The sequence below is a fragment of the Nymphaea colorata genome, chromosome 3 (genome assembly GCF_008831285.2).
Source record: "Nymphaea colorata isolate Beijing-Zhang1983 chromosome 3, ASM883128v2, whole genome shotgun sequence".
Classification (NCBI taxonomy): Eukaryota; Viridiplantae; Streptophyta; class Magnoliopsida; order Nymphaeales; family Nymphaeaceae; genus Nymphaea; species Nymphaea colorata.
This window is the reverse complement of record NC_045140.1, coordinates 28,536,033-28,551,774: the sequence shown is the minus strand read 5'-3', so window position 1 is coordinate 28,551,774 and position 15,742 is coordinate 28,536,033.

Genomic DNA, 15,742 nt, shown 5'->3' with positions numbered 1-15,742 from the left:
CCATGTTGTGCATCTCTCTTTTCCAGCGGTTAAAGTCCCGCTCTAATTGTAGGATGCGACCGGCAAGGGGTTCTTGAATCTCTACGGATTCAGAGGGATGAGGTGCCTCGGTTTGGCCCTCATCGGCGGTGCCTTCCTCAACGTTGAGGTTCTTTTTGGATTTGGCCATTTGGATGGCTTGAAATCGCCAAGGCAACACTGTAACGTTACCTAAACTACACTGACCTAAAATCCAAAAACTGTAACACTGCCACTCTTAAGCTACGCTGGCCTAGCTAGACTGACTCTGCCCTCTGCACGCTGCCGCTGCCGCTGATGCCGCGTGCGTTCTAAGGCAAGGGAGACGGGTTGGCCCGCCTACTGCCGCGCTACGCCTTAGCGCCTCGGCAGTCCCGCTTCGCTCTCGGTCGGGCTCAAGGAGCCTAAATCGCCACACCCGCCTGGTGTCTCGGCGACGCACCTCAAGCTTGGCTACCCTCGGGTGTACAAGGCGTACAGCCCTACACTTGCTAAAGGTGAGCAAGCGAAGCCTAGAACAACACTAATATACGGAAACCGTGAACACTAGAAGACCGAATCTGGCTAATGACTGAAAACTAAAATACCAACAAGAAAACCACTGCCTAATCTGCACTCTGACGAGAAAACCGAACAAGCTGCCTTTGGTGAAGCCGATTCTTTAGTCTTCGGGTGCTCAAACAACGGAATATACCCCAAGGTAGCTCTGATACCAATTGTTAGGCACTCACCCGGTTGCGGCTAGAAAGCGCGAACCAAGCACGAGTCCTAGTTCCCAAGTCTCCTTGAGGTAATCTAAAACCAAAAAAAAATCCTAGCAAATTAAATACAAGGTCTACCCGGCCGGACAGGACCCCGGCGCAAAAATCCCAAGGGAAGGGAATACAAGTGCGGGATTACCCTTTTCCAAAAACCTAGCTACGGCTTATCCTACTACAATCGGACTAAAACCGGATGCGAGGCTTTACAAACGCGTTCGATACAAGAATCACTCGCAACTCACTCACAAGCCACAATCAAACCACGACTAACGAACAAACCACGCCCTTTCCCAAATAGGACGGTTAGGCCCGCGGTGGTCGTGTCTTTGGCCTACGGCCTCCGAGGTACCACGACACGGACGATGGGTCTAAGCCCGGGCTAAAACAGCAATAAGCAAACTAACAAATCCCTAGTGCAAAAGCAATTACTCCCACCCGAAACTACAAGGGGGTTAAGGAGATGATACCGGCCAAGGTGATTCCTTGGCTGTCCGAGAGGGATCCGAGGCTAAGACCGTGCCTCGGATATTGCAGCTACGGATCGAAGAAGTCCGCTTGAGGCGAGCCTCCTCGGAGCTTGCTGCACGGGCTGGAGACCGGCGGGGAGCGCACGGCCTGTCTGCCGCTGGACGCCGACGATGCTGGCGTAGAGAGAGAGAGTCGGCCAAGATAGCTCGGCCGACGCTGGTCGCGTGACGGGTGTCGACGGCGTAGACGGAGGGACGGCGGGAAGCGCGCGTCTGAGTGCGCCGGTGCCGCTGCTGCTGCTACCGTACTCCGGCGGAGTGACGAGGGGGGCGAGTGCCGGAAGCGGCAACGCCTACCTGCCTTCCTTCGGGTGTGGCTCGGCCACGGGCGTCGGCTGGGTGCCGACGGAAGAGAGTCGACCACGAGGGTGGCCGACGGAACAGCTACGCCTAATCCTAACTAAGGCTGGCTGGGCTCGGCAACGACTGGGCTCTAGTAGGGTAGTGTCGGTCTGGTTTAGGGAGGTTAAGGTAGTGGTAGGCCGAGGGGGGAGGTGAGGTTTAGGAGGGATGTTAGGGTTTCTAACTACGATGGTAGGCCAAGGCGGTTTGGCTAGGGCTGAGCCTAAGCTCGGGGAAGTTGGTCAAGAGAGACCGAGTGCGATAGTGGGTTCTAGAAGGTGGGCTGACTACTGGACCAAGTGATGGGTCCGGGTGAAGTGGGTTCGGGCAATCTCGAGGTAGGCTCGAGATGACTAGGGTTAGGTCAAACGGAAGGGTTGACCTAGTGGGCTAAGACGGAAAGTCAGAGGGTTGACTAAGTCCTAAGGTCGAGTGGGTTCGGTTCAAATGTGGGTAGTGAACTCCTAGGTTGGATGACGCGTGAGGTTGACCTAGCTAGGTGGGCTCGGTCTTGGCGGTCTAGCCAAGTGAGTGCGTCGGGTCTTGCCACGTGGCAAGATCAACGGTCAAGGGTAGCTCGCTAGGGGAGAGGCTAGCGAGTAAGAGGAAGGTGGCGATCACTTTCCTAGAAGGTAGGAAGAGATCGAGCTTGATTGCTAAGGAGATTAGGCAATCAAAGAGGTGGCACTCGAGGATTATTCGAGTCTCTCTCTCCGGTGGATGGGTGACACGTGGAGGCAAGGAACGGTGGAGATAAGCCGCGGATTAGGGTTGAGATGGAGGTAGCAGAGGTAGGCGAGAAAACGGGAAAGGGGAGCGCGCGGCTAGGGACTTGCCAAAACGCTCGGGTGTAGGTGGCACGCGGTTTGGTGAGGTGGCAGCCGCGTGGACTGGGCGAGACTCCAAGTGGGACCTGGTGGGACAGGTGGCAGACACGTAGGCGGATGACTGGGCGCGGGAGGGCTGAGATGCGGACAAGTGGCGTGATGGAGGGCTGAGGCGTTAGGGTTTGACGCAAAGGAAAATATGCCAAAAAGGAAGGTGGCGGGGGTGACAAAAGCGAGCTAGGAGCTCGTGATCCAAGAGGGATTCTCGGAGGGGGCTAGGCGAGCTGGAGAGGACACATGGCAGGCTACGAGGGCAGGGTATGACGCGGGTTGACAGATGTGGGACACGTGTAGAAACGGAAGGCCAAGATGCGCGGTAGGAAGACTTACCAATTCGGGACCGGCGGCCAAGGGAGACGCGGTCCTTCACGCGCCGCGGCTAGGGTTAGCTCCTCGTCCAAATGACGCTGGTGCCCTTCTCGAAACTGCAGAGGCCTTCGGTGGTGGAGGGGCAGGACTGTCCTTCACACCGGGAACAATGGTGGACGCCGGAAGTTGCAGCGGCGCTTAGCTCTGACCAGATTTCCGGCCGAGGCAATTTATGTCTTCTCACGGGCCGAATTTGCCCAAATTTGACTATGTTGATCAGCACGAAGAGGCGATTCCAATGCAGTAGTTTATGGGACCAAACCTCGATATTGAACCGTGATTATGAATCCTTAAGGCCACTGGATTTCTTGCCAACTTCGATTTGGAGCCGACGGTGAAATTGATCTTTTTGTTGATACAGCCGTCGTGAACCGTGAGGGGTGGCTTGGGTTGGTTCCTACGGATAGAGAACCGATTCCAAGCGGGGAAGAGAGTGCACCAAGGGAGGGGCACCGTAGATCCTCAAACCAGTCACTCGGGTATGCCGAGCAAGGGGCTTAGGTCGCGGGTGAGGCTCCGGAAGCGAACAACTCCAAGCCGAATGGAAGAATTCAATGATCCAAGTACTAACCTTGTTAAGCCGTCGAATCGAAGCCTTGGGGACTTCGATCTTCTCTTGTGCCGAACTCAGCCTTTCTTCTCCTTCGTGTTCAAGGGGAAGGCACTAATGTTCGGGCTGTTGATCTTCTTCGTAGAGGCAAGCGTGGACGAGGAGGGATCACCGCCGGTGGGAGGGGATCCGCCTGGTTTGTCTTCCTTGAGGCCGAGGTCAACACGGACGACGGGGGCAAGGGGATTCGATGGGTGGAGACGCTCCTAACTCGGGTAGAGAGAGGGGGTCGAAGAGATGGAGTCCTCGAAGAGGAGAGAGAGCCAAAACTCGCAATGAGCCGAAATTCGATTTCTTTGATACAATTACAAAGGATCCAATACAATATATACAAAGAGAAAGTGATCCGGGATTATCACGCGCGGATCCAAACCCAAAATCTAAAAAACTCAAGGCGCTCGGCACAACCCGCCGGCTTAGGTCTTGACCTCGAATCTCAAAGGCGCCAAGTAAAAACGAGTTAACAAAAGCTAAGTACTAAAGTTAAAATAAACGCCTAAGTGCTAAAACGACTCCTTGAACCTTGCGAGCCCAAGGAGGGGGACCTCGTGAGGGTAAACGCCCTCACTTCGTATTTGGAGTATAAGGGCTCGGTCTGGTTGACCGAGCCATTCGCTTAAGACCTTTGGTCTTAGACGACCTCGCGGGTTGAGAGAGTCGAACTCGGTATGGGTGCGTCTAGCCTACGCTCGGTGAGTTCTACTACTGGTTCAGTGTGACCCTGAGGTTTATCCTGTTCGAGCACCGTTGCGGACTTGGCTGCTCCTCCCGCTCCTCCCACTGCAACCTGACCTGGTGCGTCGTTAGCCTCCTTGGGAGTTTCCTCGGCTAACTGATGCAAGGACCGAGCCCACAATTCTGACGCTCTTCTACGCCTAATGCTTGGCTCGGGCTGTTCGGCCTCGCCTGGGTCTGGACCATCGGGTAGGTCCGTAACAACACCCTTCGACCTTGCTGCCGTCCCTCGTGTGCCCTTTCTTCACTGCGAGCGGCCATTTTTTCTTGGTTCCGCGTGCTTCCGTAGCTGTCTTTTCAGCTTCTCCTGCGTCCGGTTTTGCCTGGGCCATTTGTAGTCCACGCGGTGCGACTGTGGTAGGGTCTTGTCCGTGGCCGACCTAAGTCTGAAACCAACGGCCGTGCCTACCCCCACGATCACCTTGGACCAACCAGAAGACTTCCTAGACAAATTAAAACAAAGACACTACCCAGTCGGACAGGACCCCGACTTAGAAAATCCCGGATAGGTAGCGGAATACAAGAGAGGCTATACCCAAATCCAAGCAAAACCTACTACACAAATCTAAGAGATGCGAGGCTAATACAAGCGGAAGCGATACATTTGTTAAAAATCACTCAAACTCACTCAAGCAAACCATGCAAACCACGCCTAAACGCACAAACCACACCCACCCGTAGGAGGCTAGTGCTGGCACGAGGTCGTGTCCTTGGCGCAGTGCCGCGGAGGTCCCTCTATGCACAACTACGACCTCACGGTCGGGCTGAAAGCAAAATGCAGAAATAAATGCTACCTCCCGCGTGTCTAAAGAGAGGAGTAGAGTGTACCGGCCAAGGCTAGCTTGGCTAAGCAGTCAAAAGCCTCGAGGTGAGATTCCACACTCGAGGACTACCAGCAACACGAAAGAAGAGGGCTGGTGCAGAGCTGAACTCCAAAAGAAGAGGCCGTGAGTGAAGTCAAGCCGTTCCAAGAGACGCGTGAAGTAGGATCACCCCGCCGGAATCGCCTAGGAGCACTTCAACGCCTTGCTGGATGTCTGGGGGACCTTCTGGAATCCACGCCGGAGAGTCGCCGGAAAAAGAGCAGAGGTGGCCGGAGGTGGCCGGAGGTGGCCGGAGGTCGCCGGAATATGCTGGATCAAGGCCCGCCGGTTCCAAAGACTTCAAGGATGCGGCTAGCAATGCCGCGGTCTTCCTTGGCGCTAAGGTTGAAACCAACTAGGCGCGGGACTTGGACTGAGTGGGTTCGGACCAGGTGGGACCAGGTGGGACCAGGTGGGCCCGGGCTAGGTTTGGCCAGCGAGCTAGGTCATAGGTAGAGTAGGCTAGGTAGGTCCTACGGTCAAAATCTTCGGTTGACCGGGTGTGGGGAAGGGACTCAAATGAGGGTTCCTACAAAGTAGCTAGGGTGGGTTTGAGTGGCTCGGTTTAGGGTAGATGAGAAAATGGAAATGGAAAGGCAAGTGGTAACTTGGTAAGTTCGGGTGAGCTCGGGGTAATTGGGTAGGGTAGAGTTGGCTAAGAATATGGAGAATATTCCATGATAGGATTGTCCTCCAAGATTCTAGGCTAGGTGGCGTTCTAGAAGGGCTATCTCCCTAATACGTAGGAGAGAGGCTAGGGATCTTGGTGAGGTGTATAGGTGAGGTGGCGATTTGGCTGATGAGGTGTGTGGCTGGGCAATATCCTAGCTAAAATGGAGGAGGAGGTGGCAGTCAACAAGGTGATCAGCCACCTACGAAGTAGGAGAAGATCTCTCAAAAGAGAACTCGCCCCTTCCAAATGTGATCCACTAGCTACAAGCTAGGGATGTGGAGGATTTCACTCCAAGGTTCTCTCCCAAGTGCTCCCGATCATGCCACGTGTACAGATATGTGGTGGAGATGGCGAAGGGCCCAAGTCAAGCAATCACTTACCGATTTGGGTGAGACAAATGCGAAATCCCCAAATGTGACGACGCAAGAGTGCTTTCCCCAAATGTGGCCGGATTTTCCCCAATTGAGGCCGGAATCTCCCAAATGCACACACGAATAACTCGAACACTTGCAGCCCGGGATGGAGTGATGCCGGAATCAATGCAGCAGTGGCCGGAATTAGACAATTCCGGCCAATTTCCAGAACTGGCCGCGCCTAGTCCTCTTGCCGATTCTCTCTTTCTTTTACTTTAATTTTTCATTTGGGCGTCTTTCTTTTTCTTTTCTTTTCTTTCTGATTTTTCTCGCCCTTCTTTTCTGTTGTTTTCTTTCTGATTTCGACCAGCAAGAGGGAGGACAAGGCAGTGGCTAAATCTGAACTTTCTTGGCTCAAAGAAACTAAAACAATCGAATGAAACTCATAGAATTAAACGACAATAACTAGCTGGAGGTGCGTGACTCGTAAAATCGAGTTTAAGGACGATTTCCACCGTGGGAAAGGCTAGCTTGCTGGCTGTGATTCCAGCAAGAACTCCCCTTGGCCGAACTCTCCCCTAAACTCTCTTAACGCCGTTGCACGCCCCTACAATCGAGTTATGGACGCTTACCTCTAAGAGCCCAAATCTGGAGTGGATACTTCACCCTTCTAGTCGCCTAGAGGATGAAGTCTTCCCAGTACGAAGAGGCCTCTAACCTTCACGGGTGGAGACGTGGAGGCTGCACCGCTACCGTTGATGAAGACGTGGGGAACAAATCCATGGGAAGAAGCACCTTGCGCCGGACGCTTGGAAGCTCTTCATTTGGCTAACCCTTCGGTTGAGTGATTAGGGAAGAATAGAAGAAGAAATCAAGGCTAAGAGAGAAGAATACCGTCGGGTATAGCTGCTGTTGCTTGAGGAATTTCAGCAAGTTGCATCGAAAATTCCCCAATGTAAGACGGAGGAAGAAGAACGTGGCTTGGAGAGGAGACGCGCGTGAGAGGGAGAGAACTCGAGTAGAGGAGAAGAGAGAGAGTCGATTCACACAAATGACTTCTATTCTCGAATTTTGCATACAGATCCAAAAGAATTCTAAATATTTATAATACTGAATTAAAAAGCGGATCTAAACAATTGATCCAACCCAAAATCAAAATCCAAAACGGAATTGACTACCAAAGCAAATGCGCACTCTAAAATCAAAGAAAACGCAAGCAAACTCGAACTCGAGACTTAGTGTCTCGTCCCTAACTCGTCCTCTCCTTAGCCCGCACGCTGTGGGCCTTGGTTCAGACCAGAAATTCGCCTAGGCTCGCCCTAGGCTGACCCTAAGTGCATGAGTATAGCGAAGACCTAGGTTGGACTAGACCGGACTCGGACTTGACCCCTTTCGCCTTGGTCCTCAAGAGCCTCGCTTAGAGCCGTTGCCTCTCCTCCCGCTCCTCCCTCGGCATCGATTCTAAGCTGAATATGTTCAGTTTGTAAGGTCTGCACCTGATGCACTACGCCTCCCTTTTGACTCAGCCTTGAGTCATCTTGGCCTTGTAGGGCCTTAATCGCATGAAGGGCGGTTTTGCCCCGCGCCCTTTGGCTGCTCTCAGCGACATCTGTGGCTACCCTAGGCCACTCTGCAGGTTGACCCGTATCAGATCCACCCTCCTGAGATGGAGCTTGTCCCCAAGCTCCTGTAGGGAATTGGAATTTTACCTTGTCAAACAACTCCCAGGAGGTACCACCATCGATTCCTTCCCATTCAATCAAAACCTCGTGGCGGGCTCTACCATCTCTAGTGACCCATCGGTGCTTTAGGATTCGATATGGGCGTTGGCTAACATCTGGTAATGGTTCCTCTTGCTCTGGTACTGGCCCATGATGCGGCTTCAACCGAGAGACATGGAATACTGGATGGACAAGGGCTGTAGGGGGCAAAGCTATGCGATAGGCTGCCTTACCAATTTTCTGAAGAACTCGAAACGGCCCATAGTATCTTGGCAGAAGCTTCGAATAGGGCTGTCCTAGCAACGATTTCTGCTTCATGGGCAGCCTCTTTAACCATACCATGTCGCCTACCTCAAATTCTCTGTCTCTACGCCCCTTATCATGCGCCTTTTTCATTCTAGCCTGGGCCCTCTGGATGTTTCTTTTTAGCGTGGCTAGAATGTCATCCCTGTTTCTCAAGGCAACATCGACCTCATCTTCTCTTGCGGTGTCTACCTCATACCTCGGGACATAACTCGGCGGGCAACCATACAGGGCTTCATAGGGAGTCATGCCGGTTCCTGAATGGAGGCTGGTGTTATAGGACCACTCAGCCCAAGATAAATATTTGACCCAGGTGTTGGGTCTCTCTCCGGCGTAACACCTCAGATAGGTCTCCAGTGTCCTGTTGACTACTTCGCTCTGCCCATCTGTTTGAGGATGATGGGCGGTGCTAAAGTTGATCACTGTACCCGCCATTCTCATATACTCCCTCCAAAAAGCACTGAGGAAGATCGAGTCCCGATCGCAGACAATGGTCTTGGGCATACCATGCAGCTTTCCAACGTGATCTTGGTAAACATTAGCAACCATTGGTCCATGGTAGTTTCTGGGTAGGGCCACAAAATGGCTTTACTTGGTTAAGCGATCCACCACGACCAACACCGCCTCTTTCCCTTCAGCTCGGGGCATTGCATCAATGAAGTCCATTGATACATCTTCCCATGGCTTATCCGGTATGGGCAAAGGGTTCAAGTGCCCTGGAGGCTTGATGGCCTCATATTTTTCACGTTGGCAGGTAGGGCAGGCTTTCACGTAATCCCTCACGTCTGCTTTCATTCCCTCCCACCAAAACTGTGCCTTAATGCGCCCCATAGTTTTAGCCACGCCTTCGTGACCAGCAATGCTCGAGTCATGAAAATGTTTGAGTAGCTCAACCTTGAGAGGCGAGTTCTTTGGTACCAAGGCTCGTCGCTTCTTGCAGAGTATTTCTCCTCTTAACGAATAGTGGGGAATAGACTCTGGATTCTGGCGTATGGACTGCTTGAGGAGCCTAAGTGTTAGATCCTGATCTTGCTCCTGAGTTAGTCTATCCCAAAGGTCGGTCTCAATCACAGAAAGAGTTTTTAAGTGCTCTGGCATGCGTGACAAGGAGTCTGCAGCAGAGTTTTCGGTTCCCTTCTTGTACTCTATCGTGAAATCGTAGCCAAGGAGTTTGGCTAACCATCTCTGCTGGATAGGAGTCGAGACGCGTTGCTTTACCATGTACCTCAAACTGCTGTGGTCCGTTCTCACCACAAATCTTCGCCCAATCAGATAGGGCCTCCACTTGTCTACTGCTAAGACTATTGCCAAAAGCTCCTTTTCATAGGTGGAAAAGGGTTTGGCCCGCTCCGTGAGGGCTTTCGACATAAACGCAATTGGGTGGCCCTCTTGGCTCAGAACTGCACCGACGCCTACGTCACTAGCATCTGTCTCAATTATGAAATCCTTAGAGAAATCAGGGAGAGCAAGTACTGGGGCACTCATCATAGCGGCCTTCAGTTTGACAAAGGCCTCTCTTGCTTTCTCAGTCCATGTAAACTCCCCCTTTTTCAACATGTGCGTCAAGGGAGAAGCGATCAAACCATAGCCTTTGATAAATCTGCGATAGTACCCCGTGAGGCCTAAAAATCCCCGCATGCCTCGAGGGTCCTTCGGCAAGGGCCATTGCTCCATGGCCTGGAGTTTTTCAGGGTCGGCTCTGACCCCCTCATGTGATACGATGTGACCCAAATACCCGATAGAAGTCTGCCCAAAGCTGCACTTGGACATTTTCGCGAATAGGGTATTCTCCCTTAATATTCTCAACACTGTGCGAAGGTGCTCGACATGCTGTTCAATACTCTGGCTGTACACAAGAATGTCATCGAAGAAGACTAACACGAAGTCACGCAGGAACTGACGAAACACGTCATTCATACATCGTTGGAATGTTGCGGGCGCGTTCGTAAGTCCAAACGGCATGACCAAAAACTCATAATGGCCGTCATGGGTACGAAATGCCGTCTTTGTAATGTCTTCCTCATACATTCGAATTTGGTGGTACCCTGACCGGAGATCCAACTTGGAAAAGATGCGAGCTCCAGATAGTTCATCCAAGAGTTCATCAATAACAGGAATTGGATGCCTATCCTTGACAGTAGCTTCGTTCAAGGCCCTGTAATCCACACAGAATCTCCATGTGTTGTCCTTTTTCTTGACGAGAAGGACTGGCGACGAAAAGGGACTAGAACTTGGCCGAATAATATTACTTTCTCGCATTTCTTTGACCAATCGCTCAATTTCTGATTTTTGAGCGTACCCATAGCGGTACGGGCGCACGTTAACCGGCTCTGTGCCGTTGGTCAATACTATCCTGTGGTCATATGATCGAGGTGGAGGAAGTCCTTTAGGTTCCTCGAATATATCCTTGAACTCCTCCAACACTTTCTGAATCTGCTCGGGTACTTTCTCTTCTGATCCCTCTTGAGCGACAACTTCCTCTGCCACTGAAACTAACCAAGCCGCTGGTCTCTGGACTGCTATAGCCTTTAGCGCTGCCTTGGGTGCCAAACTAGGATCGACTGCCCTTAGCACTACTTCCTCTCCTCCACCCTCTTTAGGTAGGCACATCTCCATGGTAGAGAAGTCCCACCAAATTCGCCCTAAGGTCTTGAGCCATTTGACTCCAAGAATGATATCTACGCTGGGTAGAGGGACAACTAGCAAGTCGACTGTATAAGGAATCTTCTGAAGCACGAGCTCTACGTTTGCACACTTGCGAGTGCAAGGGAGACACTCACCATTGGCCACCAGTACTTTAAGAGTTGGGTGCTCTTCGATGGTACAATTCAATTCCTGAGCGAGGTGGTCACCCACGAAATTGTGAGTAGCCCCCGAATCCAAAAGAACAAGAACATTTCTCTTTCCAATTTGCCCTATAACTCTCATAGCATCTGGTCGGTTAGGGTCTGTCATGGTATGACAAGCGCCCTCAAGGGGTGGCCTTTCCTGCTCTTGAGGCTCTTCTCGGGCCTCCAATTCCTCTATTTCTTCGATCATAGGGGATTGATCTTCTTCATCGTCGGCGTCATCATCCAAAACCGTGTAGACTCGAATGTGCTTGCACTTGTGCGTAGGGTCCCACTTTTCTTTACACCAGAAACACTGCTTGTTCTTGATTAACTCTTCTCTTTCTTCCCGAGTTAGTACAGGAGGCGCTCGACCCTTGAAAGCGGGTTTAGGTTCTTCTTTACACGGAGGGGCTGGAAGGAGTTTTTGCGGTTGAGGGATCTCCCTCACACGGACTGTTCCGGGGTTTCTCCATTGTCGGTACAAGGCTTGTTTCTTTCTTTGCCTATCCTCGATGGAACGTGCTTTGGCAAAGCACTTCCGCAACTCTGTGTTGGGCTCAGCCCGTATGTCTATCTGAATTTCCTCCTTCAATCCTCCAACAAATGCGGCAATGAGGGACTTGGGCGTCCAATCAACCATGCTTGCTAAATTCTCAAACTTGGCTTGGTATTCTTGAACTGATGCGGTTTGTCTTAGATTACGCAACTCGATGTCGTAATCTACATAGGAAGACTCACCAAATCTGAGCATGAGAGCTTCTTTGAACTCTCCCCACGTATTGACTGGCTCCTTGAGCTTGAGCCAACGATACCATCTCCTAGCTTCGCCATCGAAGTGTAGAATGGACGTTTGAAGCCATTCCTCATCAGGAATCATCTGACATGTGAAGTACTCCTCCACTTGAAAAATCCAATCTAAGGGTTCCTTGCCATTGAATCTAGGGAAGTCAATGCGAACCATAGGAATCCTTGGTTGGTTTCTTGGCGCTGCCTGACGCTCTCTATACGGCTCCCAAGAAGGTGGTTCACGGTCTCCTCTATCACCCCATCTACGATCTGAATTAATATTCTCCCACTGTGTGCCTCCAAATCTGGACCTATACTGGCTGGATTGGGGTCCATAAGGCTCTCGGTTCTCCCAATCAGGCGAGGAGTTATGATGCCCACCGTGATAGTTGTTGAGGTTGGTGGGCTGTGCTTGGAAACCTCCATTATTGCTGTTATTCCCCCCGGGTGGTGGTCTACTAGGGCCGGCTTGCGAATGGAAGGGATTAGGACCGACGTTGGGCGGTCCATTGAGTATGCCCTTGCCCTTATCAACGTGGGGCTGTGGGGGATCCGGGTTGTTTCTCCTAAGGGCCTCTTGATTGGCCGTCATGACTCTCATCATCTCCTTGATCTCATCTAACTTGTTGAGCTTAGAAAGTTGTTTCTTGTAGTCGCTCATCTCGTGGCGGATTTTCAAAACCTCATTTTCGATGTGAACCATTCTTTCCACCGCGTATACCTCCATCTCAGTAGATGGCTGTTCCTCATTGGCTGAGGTCTCCGCCTCAACATCTGGTGCCTCGGGCACGACTTGCTTCTTCTTAACCATTGCGATGGTTAAGTCCAAAAAAAAAATCAGAAATCCAAACGTCTAAAAGAATCACACGACTAGTTGAAAACCACTGACTCTGACACTGACAAGAATTCCAGCTGTATTCTGCCCTGTATAAAATCCGAAATGCCGATACTGTACTTGCTTGCTGCTGCTCCAAGGAGGCTCTGATACCAAATTGGTAGGGTCTTGTCCGTGGCCGACCTAAGTCTGAAACCAACGGCCGTGCCTACCCCCACGATCACCTTGGACCAACCAGAAGACTTCCTAGACAAATTAAAACAAAGACACTACCCAGTCGGACAGGACCCCGACTTAGAAAATCCCGGATAGGTAGCGGAATACAAGAGAGGCTATACCCAAATCCAAGCAAAACCTACTACACAAATCTAAGAGATGCGAGGCTAATACAAGCGGAAGCGATACATTTGTTAAAAATCACTCAAACTCACTCAAGCAAACCATGCAAACCACGCCTAAACGCACAAACCACACCCACCCGTAGGAGGCTAGTGCTGGCACGAGGTCGTGTCCTTGGCGCAGTGCCGCGGAGGTCCCTCTATGCACAACTACGACCTCACGGTCGGGCTGAAAGCAAAATGCAGAAATAAATGCTACCTCCCGCGTGTCTAAAGAGAGGAGTAGAGTGTACCGGCCAAGGCTAGCTTGGCTAAGCAGTCAAAAGCCTCGAGGTGAGATTCCACACTCGAGGACTACCAGCAACACGAAAGAAGAGGGCTGGTGCAGAGCTGAACTCCAAAAGAAGAGGCCGTGAGTGAAGTCAAGCCGTTCCAAGAGACGCGTGAAGTAGGATCACCCCGCCGGAATCGCCTAGGAGCACTTCAACGCCTTGCTGGATGTCTGGGGGACCTTCTGGAATCCACGCCGGAGAGTCACCGGAAAAAGAGCAGAGGTGGCCGGAGGTGGCCGGAGGTCGCCGGAATATGCTGGATCAAGGCCCGCCGGTTCCAAAGACTTCAAGGATGCGGCTAGCAATGCCGCGGTCTTCCTTGGCGCTAAGGTTGAAACCAACTAGGCGCGGGACTTGGACTGAGTGGGTTCGGACCAGGTGGGACCAGGTGGGACCAGGTGGGCCCGGGCTAGGTTTGGCCAGCGAGCTAGGTCATAGGTAGAGTAGGCTAGGTAGGTCCTACGGTCAAAATCTTCGGTTGACCGGGTGTGGGGAAGGGACTCAAATGAGGGTTCCTACAAAGTAGCTAGGGTGGGTTTGAGTGGCTCGGTTTAGGGTAGATGAGAAAATGGAAATGGAAAGGCAAGTGGTAACTTGGTAAGTTCGGGTGAGCTCGGGGTAATTGGGTAGGGTAGAGTTGGCTAAGAATATGGAGAATATTCCATGATAGGATTGTCCTCCAAGATTCTAGGCTAGGTGGCGTTCTAGAAGGGCTATCTCCCTAATACGTAGGAGAGAGGCTAGGGATCTTGGTGAGGTGTATAGGTGAGGTGGCGATTTGGCTGATGAGGTGTGTGGCTGGGCAATATCCTAGCTAAAATGGAGGAGGAGGTGGCAGTCAACAAGGTGATCAGCCACCTACGAAGTAGGAGAAGATCTCTCAAAAGAGAACTCGCCCCTTCCAAATGTGATCCACTAGCTACAAGCTAGGGATGTGGAGGATTTCACTCCAAGGTTCTCTCCCAAGTGCTCCCGATCATGCCACGTGTACAGATATGTGGTGGAGATGGCGAAGGGCCCAAGTCAAGCAATCACTTACCGATTTGGGTGAGACAAATGCGAAATCCCCAAATGTGACGACGCAAGAGTGCTTTCCCCAAATGTGGCCGGATTTTCCCCAATTGAGGCCGGAATCTCCCAAATGCACACACGAATAACTCGAACACTTGCAGCCCGGGATGGAGTGATGCCGGAATCAATGCAGCAGTGGCCGGAATTAGACAATTCCGGCCAATTTCCAGAACTGGCCGCGCCTAGTCCTCTTGCCGATTCTCTCTTTCTTTTACTTTAATTTTTCATTTGGGCGTCTTTCTTTTTCTTTTCTTTTCTTTCTGATTTTTCTCGCCCTTCTTTTCTGTTGTTTTCTTTCTGATTTCGACCAGCAAGAGGAGGACAAGGCAGTGGCTAATCTGAACTTCTTGGCTCAAAGAACTAAAACAATCGAATGAACTCATAGAATTAACGACAATAACTACTGGATGCGGACCACGGCATACAAACGAATTGGGGAGGCGATTTACAGTCACTACAAGAGAATGACGCTGGAAAAACACACTTAGCTGTATTTCTGCTGAACGGACGATCAAATGCATCTCAGATCTTCACCCGCCGTGTAGGCATTGCGCGAAGGCTGGAATGCCTTCCGATGGTGGATGACGCCTCTCGAACCCCTGTGGCTGAGGAGTCCGCACGGCATTACCTTGCTTCTGCTCGGGTAGACGATGAAGAAGCACCCGCCGGCGCTTGGCTTCGTTTCACCTCCTAGTAGAGAAAACCAGCGGAGGTGTGGGATAATGTCGGGTTGCCAATCGCCATTGATGAATCTGAGGAGGCTGGAGAAGAACCTCAGATGCTCACACAGAAATGAGGAGGAAGAAGAAGATGGAGGCGCAAGAACGCGCGGTGAAGAGAAACTGTTCTATAGAAACTTGTCCAAAATCATTAACAACTTAGGGAACTTCACAAAGACACTATTTAAAGTGTAGCATGACTCGGTTCGGTCTATGTCTCGAACCGGTCGGTACAAAACTGAAACATAACTAAAATGAAACCGGTTCCTAATAAAACGCTGGATTTGGATCGGTCCTAAGACGGATCCTGTCAAAACCGCTCCGACTGACCGTAATGCTGTAATCACTCCGTCTCGGCCTGAAATGGTCGGCTTGGGGCTGAAAACTCCTCCAACTCAGTCTCGGTCCACTGGCATGTGTGGCTAGGTCGGTCAGCTGGCCGGACAACTCCAGCTCACTGCATCGGCTAGCCTCCCTAAGAAAATGCTGTCCTCGCTGAATGACCTCCGTGCGTGATACCCTCGGAACAAGGATCGGCCACCCGCCCGAGTGCTGCTGCTGCTAGTGGTGATGGTGGTGCCGCTCGTTAGCCTCTCTAAGGTTTCCGCTGTGCACTCTGATAGCGTCCTCGCTCGCTACAACCTCACAATGCTCCAGGTGACCACCAG